The 13,936-nt window shown below is 38.9% G+C and overlaps 1 protein-coding gene across 2 annotated transcripts in view; it reads right to left on the reverse strand.

Moving 5' to 3' along the window:
- Fhit (fragile histidine triad diadenosine triphosphatase) overlaps positions 1–13,936 on the reverse strand; it is a 1,032,375-nt gene that overhangs the window by 855,534 nt on the left and 162,905 nt on the right. For both annotated transcript variants that reach the window (XM_090323228.1, XM_090323236.1), the window contains exon 2: positions 3,953–4,033. The gene's annotated coding sequence lies outside the window, so the exon portion shown is untranslated. The remainder of the gene's footprint in view (positions 1–3,952; positions 4,034–13,936) is intronic.

The raw sequence follows: 13,936 nt of genomic DNA on the forward strand, positions 1-13,936 counted from the left end.
CTATTTTTTTGATGTAGTTACTTTGGGGACAGGATCTGTGTTTATACCCTAAGGGGATAGGTCATGATTCTCTTGTTTACATTTTTCCTAGCTGGCTATGAGTCAGCATACCCAGCTGTGGAATGGGGTCAGGGTCACTGGTCAGTCTATGGTGTCTGTGTAGATTTTTCTTGAACCAGGATCCTCCAATCGCCTGCCACTGAGTAGTTGTGGTTATAGGCATGAGCCATTATTATCAACTTCTTTTCTATATTTCTTTCCTTATTCAGTCAAAGTATATTTTCCTGCTCTTCATAAAGCCCAGTTATAAAAAATACATAATTATAGAAATAAAAAACTATAGAAAGTAAAAAAAAATCTTTGTCTAGTAATTTCTTCATGACAATTCCTTTTTCTCTTTAAAATTGCCCATACTTAGTTGATTCCTTGTATATCACATGACTGAAATCTGTATCATGTGAATGTATGTCAATGCATATCAAGATGTGAAAAGTCTGAATTCCTTTTTAGTTCTATGATGACCATTGATTTGTTTCAGCCAGCAATTAATTTGGTTATGTTCAAATTGAAAACATTCTCCTGGACAGTAGCTCAAATCTCAGTTCAATTCTTTCATTCTGAAATGTGTTAATTTGTGTCCGCTCTTTACGTGAATAGCTCAAGTTATAGCCTAACCTGTTCATATAGAGAATTAGGAACTTCCCTTCTCTGTTTTCTCTTCTTTCAAGATTCTAAATTCGTGTTCTAGTGGTTGCCAGAGACCTGCACTTTGTCACTGGGTCTTCAACTATAAAAGACTGATGGATTTCTACTGAAGTTTAGCTCTCCCAAATGATAATAAACTCAGCCTGTGCTTATTCTAAAAGATATAAAAATTGGTAACTTGTATAGCATCCATGCAGGCTTTTAAGTTTTTGATTTTTAACTCCACAATAAATTTACTTATTCTTATTTTATTCTCTATTCTCTCTCTTCCTTTCTGTTACCTCTCCTTTTTCCTCTCCCTACCTTTCATTTTTCTTCTCCCTCTTCCATGGTGTTATTGATATCCATGAGAATGTGGGATCTAGTAGAGTAGATATGACTTTAGAAATATTTCATATTCATATTTCATATTCTCATCTGGTGATAGTTAATCTTGCTTTTTATATATTTGTTGTTGTTGTTTTTGTATTTTATTTTATTATTCTTTCATTGCTAGAAATGGAACCCAGGGCTTCATGATGCTAAGTAAGTCCTCTTCTGCTAAGCCATACTTCAGTCCTATTTTTGTGTTTTGTTTTTTTTTTAAGAAGAAAGAGAAGTCAGAGTCAGGGACACATTGATCATTTTACCAAATGCACAATGTAAAGTTAAATGATAAACTATCAGTCAATTCTGACTCTTAGACTAGCTGTGCTCAATTTCAAAGCCATATGCTTTATACAGAATCTACCAAGATTATCTAAAGATTATCCACCAAAGACTACAGGGTATTTTGACACATTGCTTTTGCCTTTCTTTTGGGTCTCAGGTGTTTCTTGCCTCACTGAAAGTAGACAGAGGTAATATTCTAACAGAAACTAAGTATTAAAACTGCTCCAATAGTACCCAAAGTTAATAAGCACATGTCTCCTTTAATAATCATCATGGCATCCATTTCCTGAGAGTTTCTGCATGCAAGACACCTTTCTAAACCATTTCACTTAAATCGTCACTTAATCTTTCATAACCATTCTATGAGGTGGTTCCTATAATTAGCCTCATTTTATGAATAAAGGAGACAGACTTCAGAGAGGTTAAGTGAATTGGCTGAGATCAAACAGCAGACAGCAGAAATCTTAAAGAGAAAAAAAATAACTGCAAAGAGTATATACTGAAACCATTAGGAATATAGCCTTTATTGTAAGCAGAGAGAAGTCCTTCAAAGCACAGAGGAAGAAGTGAGATGTCAAAACTTGAAAATCACCCCTAATCCCTCCCTCTCATAATTGCTGAGAACAAACTGCTACCCTTTCAGATACATGTTGCTTATAGACAGTTTTCATGTCAAAAGGAGTTTTGCAACTATACCAAAGTATATTTTGTATGCTACTACATGCAAAATCTCACAGTAAGTGTGCACGCAATACAAATGTTCCATTTCAAGTAATGCTGGCAGGCTCCGGCTCCCAACAAAGTAATTGTTTTTATTGCTTTTAATCCTTTTTCCCAGGGAAAGTCTCTTGATAGGCAGGTGATTCATCAGAGGTAGGCGCTTAGGAAGTGAAGATACCTGCTTCATCCCTCCAAAATCTGGGCTTAGTGAGTCCTCAGGAAGGATGCAGTAATGTCTCACAGAGTTATAAATTCTAGGGGAAAATCTGCCCAACTCTGTAAGCTTTGCCTACATAAAGCCATGGGTATAGCCAAGGTATAAGTTAAGTATGCAATACAAAACAGATATAGAACATTGGGGCCCTTACTGAAAGCTAGGAAAGGAGCATAGAATTTTGATGGTAGGATAGGGACATAGACTATTCAATTTATGAGAATTTATTGTTGGATGGAAACGCAGGATTTCTCATAATATATTAGCAAACAAAAGAATGACAGAAAAGGAAAGGAGTATTTACATGAGGGTAAGGTTAAATGAACATAATCAAGTAGGTATAGTGACACAAAACAGTAATTCTACTGAGGCAGGTGAATCTTGATATTTTTCTACTGAGCTAGAAAAATCCTGCCTCAAAAAATTAAAATTAAAAGAACAATAAATAAATAAGCAAGCAAGCGTAGCTCACTTATCCTATACTGAAGAAATTACCAGATTAGTATTATAACAGGAAACATTATGATACCTTTCCTGACCCATGATAAGCATCACAGTCAATGCTCCCATAACAAAAGGGCAGTTAAAAGAAAAGTATAACAGACATATTTAATTCATGTGACATAAGATAATTCAGAAATGAAGTCCCAGAGATTCAATCCTTTTTTATGCTTTGATTAAAAAAATAAGTAGCCACATAGAAATGTAATTGGAAACAAAAGTTATGAATTGCAGGTAATGGACTAAGAGGAAAAACCCAGAAAAGCCTATTCATATTTTTGTTTGGACAAGACTCCTGTTTTCCAAGTACAGCACAAAACCCTTTCTAGAATGATGGACATAGGATCTATTATTTGAGAAGTAAGGTAAGTCCCAGAATTTCCTTATAGTCTACCATTACCCAATAAGTTTCCCAAGAAGGTTAGAGTTATACTTCTAGATTTTTATGTTTGCTTTGAGGAAGAGATTCTAGTTAATATAGAAAACTGTGCTGAGACACTGTCAGTGTTTTTTCATTCACTGTATACATTATGCCACACTTCATTCTTTGGAGGATGCTATCCTAAGCATCAACAGTACCTTTGTTTTCCTTTATTGGTATAATTTTTAAATAGACATGTGCTTAACTTATACATTGAAACTATTCAAAGATGTATAAAGGCAAGTAACTCAAAAACATTTCAGAAGATATGCCTCAGGGGAGAAAGCTGCCTTCTGTTGCTAGTTATTTCCTTTCCGTTCCACCATCATGCTCAAATCCATGTAAGACATAACACTTGACTTTGTAACTATTTCATCTTACTTTTTTTACACACAAAAATATTAAATATGTGTAACTGTCTGGTGAGGGGACAATATAATGGTGTGTCAATCAGGTAACAGCTAAGCTACACTTCACAGAAAGGGAAGGTAATGCTTCTTTCAGAAAGTCAAGTCATCACTCTTTCATTTAACTGACATAATATTTATATTCCAATTTTAAAATGGGAGCTACAAATAGAAAATCAAGAGAGGGTAAATTCTCTAAGGGAATCTACTCTTGCAATTTTATCATTTGAAAAGCTCTTTTTTTGTATGTGAACCAAGTGTTACTAGTGTCCCCATGGAAGGTAAGTGAAGTCATACACTTTTTAGAACAATTAAAACTTAAGCCAACCCTACCTTTCCAACGAAGGCTGTGTCTTCTTAGCTTCCACAGTGCAGGCAGCAAAGAGGCAAAGCCAAGAGATTGTCCTAGGACACCTATATGAGGAACAAGCAAATCAGATGATTATTTCAGTGGTGGACCTGACAGCTTCCAGGTACAACTTCATTAGGAACATTTCAAGATGAGTACTGAGCTGGCACCAAGTAAAAGGCTGGGTGCAATATAGAAGCATCGTCATTACCCTGCAGATGAATGTGTGGCTCAGAGGAGCTAAAGTGATTCGTACAGGACCACACAAAGGAAACAGGATGGTGTTCTCCACTGTAAATCCTCCCCAGGGCTGTTCTGGCTGCATGTTTTTAACTCCTCAAGAGCTGTACAGTTTTGAAACTGAGGCATTCATTGTGTAAAAACATGATCCTGGCCAGGAGTTTGGCCTAGTGGTTAAAGTGCTTGCCTAGCATGCATGAAGACCCGGGTTCGATTCCTTGGTACCACATACATAGAAAAAAGCCGGAAATGGTGCTGAGGCTCAAGTGGTAGAGCTCTAGCCTTGAGAAAGTCCAAGGACAGTGCTCAGGCCCTGAGCTCAAGCCCAGGACTGGCAAAAAAAAAAAAAAAAAAAAAAAACATGATCCTGACCCAAGAGTCTGGTTTAAAAAAAATTCCTTCTCTGGCTTTGCCATGCTCTATGTCAAATCCTCTGAAGAAGCATTTGTGGGCCATTTTACTTCTTTGTCTTTGACATCCTAGTATCCACTAAATCTGAAGGAATATTACCAGGGAAAGACAACTGATTTTTTTTTTGGTTCAGTTGGTCTAAATTTGGATCCTATTGAACTGTTTCTGTGTCTTGTACATTTGTTCAATCTACTGATCTTCATATCTACCTCTGTCAAATGAAGGGTACGTTTTGATTGTCTTAATGAGGATCAATACCTAGCATAGTTTCTGGAACATACTACACAAACTAAGATTACCCATTCCCCCATCTTATTTGAAAAGTTCTCTCTAAGGCAGAGAAGAGACAAAGAGGCCAAAGAGATCTCATTTCTCATAGATCACTCTTGACACTGTACTAATCCTTCATCTGGTAGGCTTCTTTTGTGGAACAATCTCTACCTCTGCATATTACTCTTGGAAATAAAAAAAATACATCTTAATCATGAACACCAATATTCTCTAGGACTTTAAGGGTCATTGTTTCCCTTCCTTAAATCAAATAAATTTGGTTCATGTCATCTTATTTAGTCTGTTTAAGTCTGTAACTAGAAACATTGTAATCATTCTTTCAACAAATATTGATGAAGCTCATACTAAGAAATCAAGCACTAGTCTTTATATCATTCAGCATAATAGTTCCACATCCTGTGGCCTGGATGCCTATATTCTAATGACAGAAAACAGAAAAACAAAGTAAGTATACAAAGTACTTGGTAAATGCTATGGAGAAACAGGTAGAAAAGGAAATAATGTGGTTATATGTTTCCCTTGCTTTCAGGAAAAAAATTATGTTGAATTTCTAATCCCCAGTAACTCAAAACATGATTTTGTTTAGGAAAAAAATAAGATATAAAATGTGCGCCTGCTGTCATTCTAGAGTAAGATGGACCCCCTAATCCAATATTGCTGGTAGAAAGATGACAACAGGCCAGACACCAGTGGTTCATAGCTGTAATCCTAGACACTCAGAGAGATTAGGTAAAAAGGGCAATGGAATATGACAGTACTGATGTTTCATAAATAATATGTGAATTATAGCAAAAAAGGGAAAATTAAACTTAAGAGTATGTATCTATTGTACACACACACACACACACACACACACACACACACACACACACACGTCTGCCACAGTAAAAACGAATGGACAGTTCAAATATATTTCAAACTTATAACAAGGAATTTTGGGGCTGAGGTTACAGGCAGGACAGAAGGAAAGGACAAGGTATGATATTTAAAAGAGAATCTAGTTATCAATAATTTTTGAAAGAGAAAATACAACCCTGAAAACAAATCTGAGCTGTCCAAGGCAGGTTCTCAGTATTGGATAATAGAAATACAAACTGGGTGCTGGTGGCTCACACTGTAATCCTACCTACTTAGGAGGTTGAGAACTGATGATTGAGGTTCAAAGCCAGCCCAGGCAGGAAAATCCATGAGACTCTAGTCTCCACTTAATTATCAGTAAACTTGAAGTGGAGCTATGGCTCAAAGTGGTAGAGTGTTAGCCTGGAGCAGAAAGATTCAGGGATACTGGTAAGGCCCTAAATTCAAGCCCCACAATCAAAAAAGGAAACAAAAAACAGCAACAACAACAAAACAGATTTTCATTGTAAAAGCCTTCACACTTATATTTAAATTTTTTTTGAAGGCTGGGAGTTTAGCCTAGTGGTAGAGTGCTTGCCTACATGCACAAAGACCTGGGTTCGATTCCTCAGTACCACATTCATAGAAAAAAGCCAGAAATGGTGCTGATGCTCAAGTGGTAGAGCTCTAGCCCTGAGAAAGTCCAAGGACAGTGCTCAGGCCCTGAGCTCAATCAAGCCCAGGACTGGCAAAAAAAAATTTTTTTTTGAAACTAAAAATAAAGAGAAAAGGTAAGGAAGGAAGAAAAGGTAAAAGGGAGAGATAGAGGATGGAAGAAGATAGGGAGGGGCAGGGAGGAAGGAAGGGACTGAGGGAAGGAGGAATGGAGGGATGGAACTGCATCACCACTCTGGGATGAATTTAAGCTGCTCATAGGTAGTTTCTTAAGGATGAATTTCAAAACTATTTTTGTACTTTTTGAGAGCTTTTTTTATTAAAGAATTTATTAGCATTGATTTTTACATCATATTTTAAATGACATGTTTAACAAACAAGTGTTCAAGCAGGGAATCTCTATGTACAATCACAGGCACTTAGTTTTTAGAACATAATCAAAACAGAAATAAGGCAACAATTTTTTAAAAAAAAATCGAAAATATTTTGATTATGTTGAGGTCAAACCCAAGGCTTTATGCATAGTGGGTATGTGTTTTGCCACTGAGCCAGACCCTCTGTCTCATAAGTATGCTTTGATAATCAACAAGACAATGATTCTTCCTCAGCTGTCTTAGCTTGGAAGGCTGAATTTAATTTCAGCCAGCAGAGGGAAGCATCTGTCATTTGGAAGTAGGAGTCCTCTGCCAGGGGATACCAGAACACTACCAGCAACCATCACCTTCTGCACATTTCACACAACTCTGAAGCCACCAATACCCCAGAAGAGAAACAATACATAGTAACAGACAAAGTAAACCCCAAGGAAACCCACAGACATCTTTTCAACCTTTCTAAAAAGCACACTGCAATTTTCTAGAATCCAGGGAACAATGTACTTGATTAGTTCTTCAGCAGACTTAGAGATTTTGCTTTCTTCATATTTCTATCCTTGCAGCAAGTTAGCCATTAACCTTATGTTCTAGGCCTTGAGATTAGCTTTTCCTCCTACAAAATGGAACCTTTGCTTTCAAAAACGAATTTGCTTTAGGATAATTCATTTTGGCCATTAATAATCAAAACTGCTCTCTGAGCCAAGAAGGTCATGCTTTAAGATGCTGTACTTGGGAAGAACTGCTTCTTGTCTTTCTGGAGGCAGATTCTATGAAAAAAAGCTTGCAGGAAAGTTCACTAATCATGAAATGAAACCCTGTCCTTTTGAGACAATTGCTATTTGTTTAAAAATGCCTTTTTTGAAGACTGACAGGTGAGGCCTTAGATTTTTTTTTAGAAAATTGTAAGCCAAACCCTTCAAAGGAATAAAAAAATACAGCAATCTCCAAATCATTATGTTTTTGCTACTAGAAAGCAGAAGGTACAATCAATCAAATGCTGGTCTTTCCTCAACTGCTTGCCTTCCCTAGCAGCCCTAATACTTAAATATCATCAGCTTGTGTTTTGCATCCTACAGACAGGGTTTAGATTGGTTTGAATCAAGATTGCAAGCCAGGTAAGAGGGGAATTTTATGAATAAGTGACCAACGTAAGTGTGCTATTTTTGTGGTTCTGAATTTAGGGGATGATAAATATGATTCCACACAGGGAAATTAGACTTTTAAGAGCTAATACTATAGGGAATCTTAATTTGTCTGCCCAAGTAATCCTAATCATATAGCTACTGTGCACTGCTGTACAGACCAGCATTTCAAATGAACACATACACTATGATCTGCTGTGCCAGAGTAGCTGAAAAGTTTAATGTGAATTTTCACTGTAAAATAAACAGAGACCCAAACATGAGAGTGTTAAGTGAACTTATTAAAGATTTGGGGGAATGAGTTCCTTATGATAGAATCTTTCTCTTTCTTACTCTAGTGCTGGTACAAACAAGAGAAATGTCATAGTTTTAACTGATGTCTAAGTAATAAGGAAAAATGTTAAGCATTTCTCTGACAGAATGGAAACATATTTGCAATTCTATTTCCTAATGTTCTCTCAGCTAGCTTGAAAGGAAAAAAAAAACTTTGTTTCATCTGCACAGGGAATATAAAGGCATAAAATAAGGGTGGCAGGGAAGATGGCGCGGAGACAATAGGGACGCGGCCTAGCTCTCTCTCACAAAAAGAGAGAACCAGGGAGTCCCACGAGCCAACTACCTTAAGAAATCCACAACAACAAACTCAAAAAGCAAAGGAGAAGGACTCAAACTGGAAAAGAAATCCAGATAAAGCTTACATCCAACTTTCTCAAAGAATTCGGAACGCGAGGACCCTCCCCCACCCCTCGCCACTGGCTCTGAGCCTCGAAAAGCGGCTGTGGAGGGCGCGGGGCCAGGCAGCCCCGACCCACAGAAACCAGCATAGGACCGGGCCAGCGAGCCGCAGAAGCAGTGGAATCAAGACGCGGAACCAGAACAGCAAGCAGCGGAACCCAGATGCGGACCACAGGCAGCAGCGGAGATCCGAGGGGAGTGAAAGACTCCCCAACACCGTGGAGCACCCACAGCCAAACGCAGAGGCGTGAGTAGCGCAGCGGGTCTCCAAACCCATCGGGAAAGCAGAGCTGGTGCCAAGCAATAGAACTTAACTCAGACCCCTCCACCCCGCCTGAGAAAGACTGACACGAGCAGGGGGGCAAGGAATTTAGAATCCTGTCCAGGAGCAGGGGGGCAAGGAATTTAGAATCCTGTCCCTTCCCTCAACAGCCCCCTCCCCCAGGCCATTGACTGGAGACTGACAGGCAGGCGGCGCTAAGACCCAGCACCAAGAGAGATGGATGTGTCCCAGCCCCCACCCGCCCAACAGGCTCCTCTCCCAGGCTACTGACTGGAGTCGGACAGGCGGGCTACGCTAAAACCCAGCACTCCACCAAGAGAGATGGAGGTGTCCCAGCTCCCACTCACCCAACAGGTTCCTCTCCCAGGCCACTGGGTCTGGAGAGTGGGGGGCACTGAGACCCTGCCTTACAACAGCAGGTGGGGTGTGCGGGAAAATAGGAGCTAGCATCTGTTCCCCTCAAATTTTGAGCCGGGCACCCTCCAGCTGGGAATCCTGAGCAAGACAGCACCAAGAGGCCCCCCACAGTCACAGACTCCTGGCCAAAGTGGCAGAAACACAGCAGGGAACTGAAGGGCCGACCAGCAGCCAGGTTCATCTTCTGAGAATCAGAAAGGTGAGGCTCTGCCCTTGGAGGCCACGTCCTCAGCTGGGCCCCGCCCCTGGGAATAGAGCGGTCTCCTGCTGTTCCTGCTGAGAGCCCCTGGAAACTCCCAAACCCCAGACCCTTGGCTGGGGCCAGCCCCTGGAAGCAGCACAGGAAAACCAACTGTCCACCCAGAACGCTCAGACTGAAGCTCGCAGATCCATCCCACAGCCCACTGTGAGGCTGAGAGCTAGTCGTGCAGCAACACATAAGTTTTATCTAATACTTTCCAAACTTTGTACTCAATTACGCTACCTGCTTATCAACTTAGGTCAGTTACCCTTATGCTATACCTTTTCTTCATTACTATAATAATCTTACACTCCTATGTTATTCCTCTTGTACCTCCCCTGTTCTCTCACATACTATTTTTCTATCTCTGGTCCTCTGTTCATCTTTCAACCCTTATAATGCATGGATCTTCACTAGATGGCTGTTGAGCAATACTGTATATCTAGGTGTTCAATTATACTCTAGGTCCAGAGGGACTAAAATACAATAGAGATTGGATTGAGAGGCTTATGGTTTGGTCATAAATCGGTTATCAGTGGTTGTATTTAACTGGTCTGTAAGTGCACAAAAAGAAAGAGTGATAATACCACTCAAAAACTGTGAACATCTAGTGTCTGCGAGCTAAAGAGGTCTAGGTTGGTTATATCTGAAAAACTATAATTGTGTTTAGTATTAATCTTGCTCCCATTTTCAAAAGGGCAGAACATGAATCTCAAGAAAAATGTCAAATCAAGGAATAACATCTCCCACCCAATGTAAACAGACAATGGAACAGTGGCTGGCAAACCTAGAGGAGAGTCTTCCAAGTGCTATACAAATGCAATTCATAAACATCATTAATGAAAACGTGAAAATATAAAGAAAGAGATAAGGGAGGAAGCCATAGCTAACCAAGAGGAAAACATAAACAAGGTGATAAGTGAAAAAGCAGAAGCCATAAAAGAGGCCATAATAAAGGTTTTTCAAAGAAAAATGGATGAATTCATAGAATCCACAAACATAAAGGTGACCGAACTCCAGCAAATGTCCAAAGAAAATAAAGCTACTGAGCTAACCACTCAAATGGAAATCAAGGAGCTAAAGAAATCCATACATGATCTAAAAGAAGAGATGCAAGGCATCAAAAATGAGCAACTAGAAGCAAGGGAGATGAAAAATAAAGTAGATAGCTTTGATAGCAAGTTAGACAATGCAGAGGAGAGAATTTCCAGGGCTGAAGATAATTTAGTTGTTAGAGAGAAAGAACAGAAAATGAGTCAATCCAAATCTAGGAAATATGAGAGAGCGCTTCAGGAGGTCCAAGATACAATTAGGAAGCCTAATTTAAGGCTAATTGGTATGGAGGAGGGTCTGGAGAAAGAGGTCAATGGTATTGGAAATATACTTCAGGGAATCATCTCAGAGAATTTCCCAAATATCCAGAAGGGCAGGCCCATCCAGATACAAGAAGCTTTTAGAACCCCAAACAGACCTAACCAGAAAAGAACATCCCACCGCCACATCATAATCTAAACTGGATCAATAGAAAACAAAGAAAGGATCCTAAAGGCAGCCAGGGAAAAGGGATCAGTAACCTATAAAGGAAAACCAATCAGAATAACCCCAGATTTCTCAGCAGAGACCATGCAAGCAAGAAGTGACTGGAAGCATATATGTCATGACCTTAAGTCAAATAACTACCAACCAAGAATACTGTACCCAGCTAAGCTCTCATTCATAACTGAGGAAACAATAAAAACATTCCATTCCAGGGAAAAGCTGCAACAATATGTTGCAACAAAACCAACACTACAGAGAATTCTGAAAGATGTTCTATACATAGAAAACCAAAATAAATGCAATATAGGGAAAGAAATGGCACCTAAATAGCATACCATCTAAGTACCACAAGAACTGTCAACACACAGGCCCTAATGAAAGCTTTTAAAAATGGTAGGAACTAATAAATATCTCTCAATCCTAATTCTCAATATCAATGGACTTAACTTTCCAATTAAATGGCATAGTTTGTCTAGTTGGATCAAAAAGCAAGATCCATTGTTCTGCTGTCTTCAAGAGACATATCTTACCCCAAAAAACAAACATTTTTTGAAAGTGAGAGGTTGGAATAAACTCTATCAAGCTAACGGCCGCCATAAACAGGCTGGGGTTGCCATCCTCATATCAGATAAAATAGACTTCAAACCAAAATTAGTGAGAAAAGACAAAGAAGGTTACTACATACTACTAAAGGAATCTTTCCTCCAAGAAGACATAGCGATCCCAAATATCTACACACCCAATCCCGGAGCTCTGAACCTCATCAAGCAAACTTAACTTTCACTGAAACCATACATAGATCGAAACACAGTGATTGTTGGTGACTTTAACACACCACTCTCACCTATGGACAGATCAACAAGGCAAAAACTCAACAGAGAAATCTTAGAACTGAACAACTCTATAGAACAACTAGCTCTAACAGACATCTGCAGAATATTCCACCCAGCAACAACACAATATACGTTTTTTTCAGCAGCACATGGAACATTTTCCAAAATAGACCACATTTTAGGCCATAAAACAAACCTGGACAGATTCAGAAACACTTAAATTATTCCTGGCACGCTCTCAGACCACAAAGGCATCAAATTGGAACTGGACACACATTTCCACCTTCGAAAATCCTGTAACTCATGGAGATTCAGCAACACATTGTTGAATCACCAATGGGTCATCGAGGAGATCAGAACAGAAATCCAACAGTTTATGGAATTTAACAAAGAGGAACACACAAAATACCAGGTCCTTTGGGACATGGCAAAGGCAATACTCAGAGAAAAAATTATAGCTCTGAGTGCCTATAACCACAAGTTGGAAAAATCGCAAACCAACAAGTTAATGTCTCACCTTAAGCTCATGGAAAAACAGCAACAAACCAACCGTAATCCCAGTAGAAGGAAGCAAATTATTAAAATCAAAGCAGAATTAAATGATTTGGAATCCAAAAAAAACTATACAAAGAATCAACAAAACAAGGAGTTGGTTCTTTGAAAGAATTAACACACTTGACAAACCCTTCGCAAATCTTACCAAAAGAAGAAGAGACCATCACAGACAAAAATGGTAATATCACAACAGAAATTACCAAGACCCAGAGTATCATGAGGGAATACTTCTCAAACCTTTACACCAACAAATTTGAGAATCTAGAAGAAATGGATGAATTCCTAGCCAATATTAACATATCCACACTGAACCAGGAAGTACTATCCCAACTAAACAGGCCTATTTCAAGCTCTGAAATAAAAATGGCAATTAGACATCTTCCACCTAAGAAAAGCCCAGGGCCAGATGGATTCACAGCTGAATTCTATAAGGTCTTCAAAGCAGACCTCACACCAATACTCCTCAAGCTCTTTAACAAAATTGAAAATGAAGGTTCTTTACCAAACTCATTCTATGAAGCCAGTATAACCCTCATCCCCAAATCAGACAGAGACTCATCAAAGAAAGAGAACTATAGACCTATTTCTTTGGTGAACACCGATGCAAAACTTCTCAACAAAATACTGGCCAACCGTCTACAACAACTCATCAAAAAAATTATACACTATGATCAAACAGGTTTCATCACAGGGAGGCAAAGCTGGTTCAACATATGCAAATCAATTAATATAATTCAACACATCAACAGGAACAGGGACAAAAATCACATGATTGTCTCAATAGATGCAGAAAAGGCATTTGACAAGATCCAACACCCCTTTATGTTAAAAGCTCTGGAGAAACTAGGAATCCATGACAAACCCACAGCTAGTATTATACTTAACGGCAAAAAGCTAAAGCCATTCCCTCGAAAATCAGGAATGAGACAAGGATGCCCACTCTCTGCACTCCTCTTTAACATAGTATTAGAATTCCTAGCCAGTGCAATAAGGCAAGAAGCAAGCATAAAGGAGATCCAAGTAGGGAAAGAGGAAGGAAATCTTTCTTTCTTTGCAGATGACATGATTCTGTATTTAAAGAATCCTATGGATTCTACTCCCAAGCTCCTTAAGCTGATTCAAAACTTTGGAAGGATAGCAGGCTATAAAATTAACCCTCACAAATCAACTGCCTTCCTCTATGCCAACAGTGAGAGGAATGAGGCAACAATCAGGAAAGCAACTCCTTTTACAATAGCCTCAAAAAAAATAAAGTACCTAGGAATTGCCTTAACTAAGAATGTAAAGGACTTTTTGATGAAAACTTTAAAACCCTGAAAAAGGAAATTAAAGCAGAACTGAGGAAATGGAAAAACCTCCCATGCTCCTGGATTGGAAGAATCAATATCATGAAAA

This window comes from Megascapheus bottae, chromosome 2 (assembly GCF_031878675.1).
Source record: "Megascapheus bottae isolate mThoBot1 chromosome 2, mThoBot2.hap1, whole genome shotgun sequence".
Classification (NCBI taxonomy): Eukaryota; Metazoa; Chordata; class Mammalia; order Rodentia; family Geomyidae; genus Megascapheus; species Megascapheus bottae.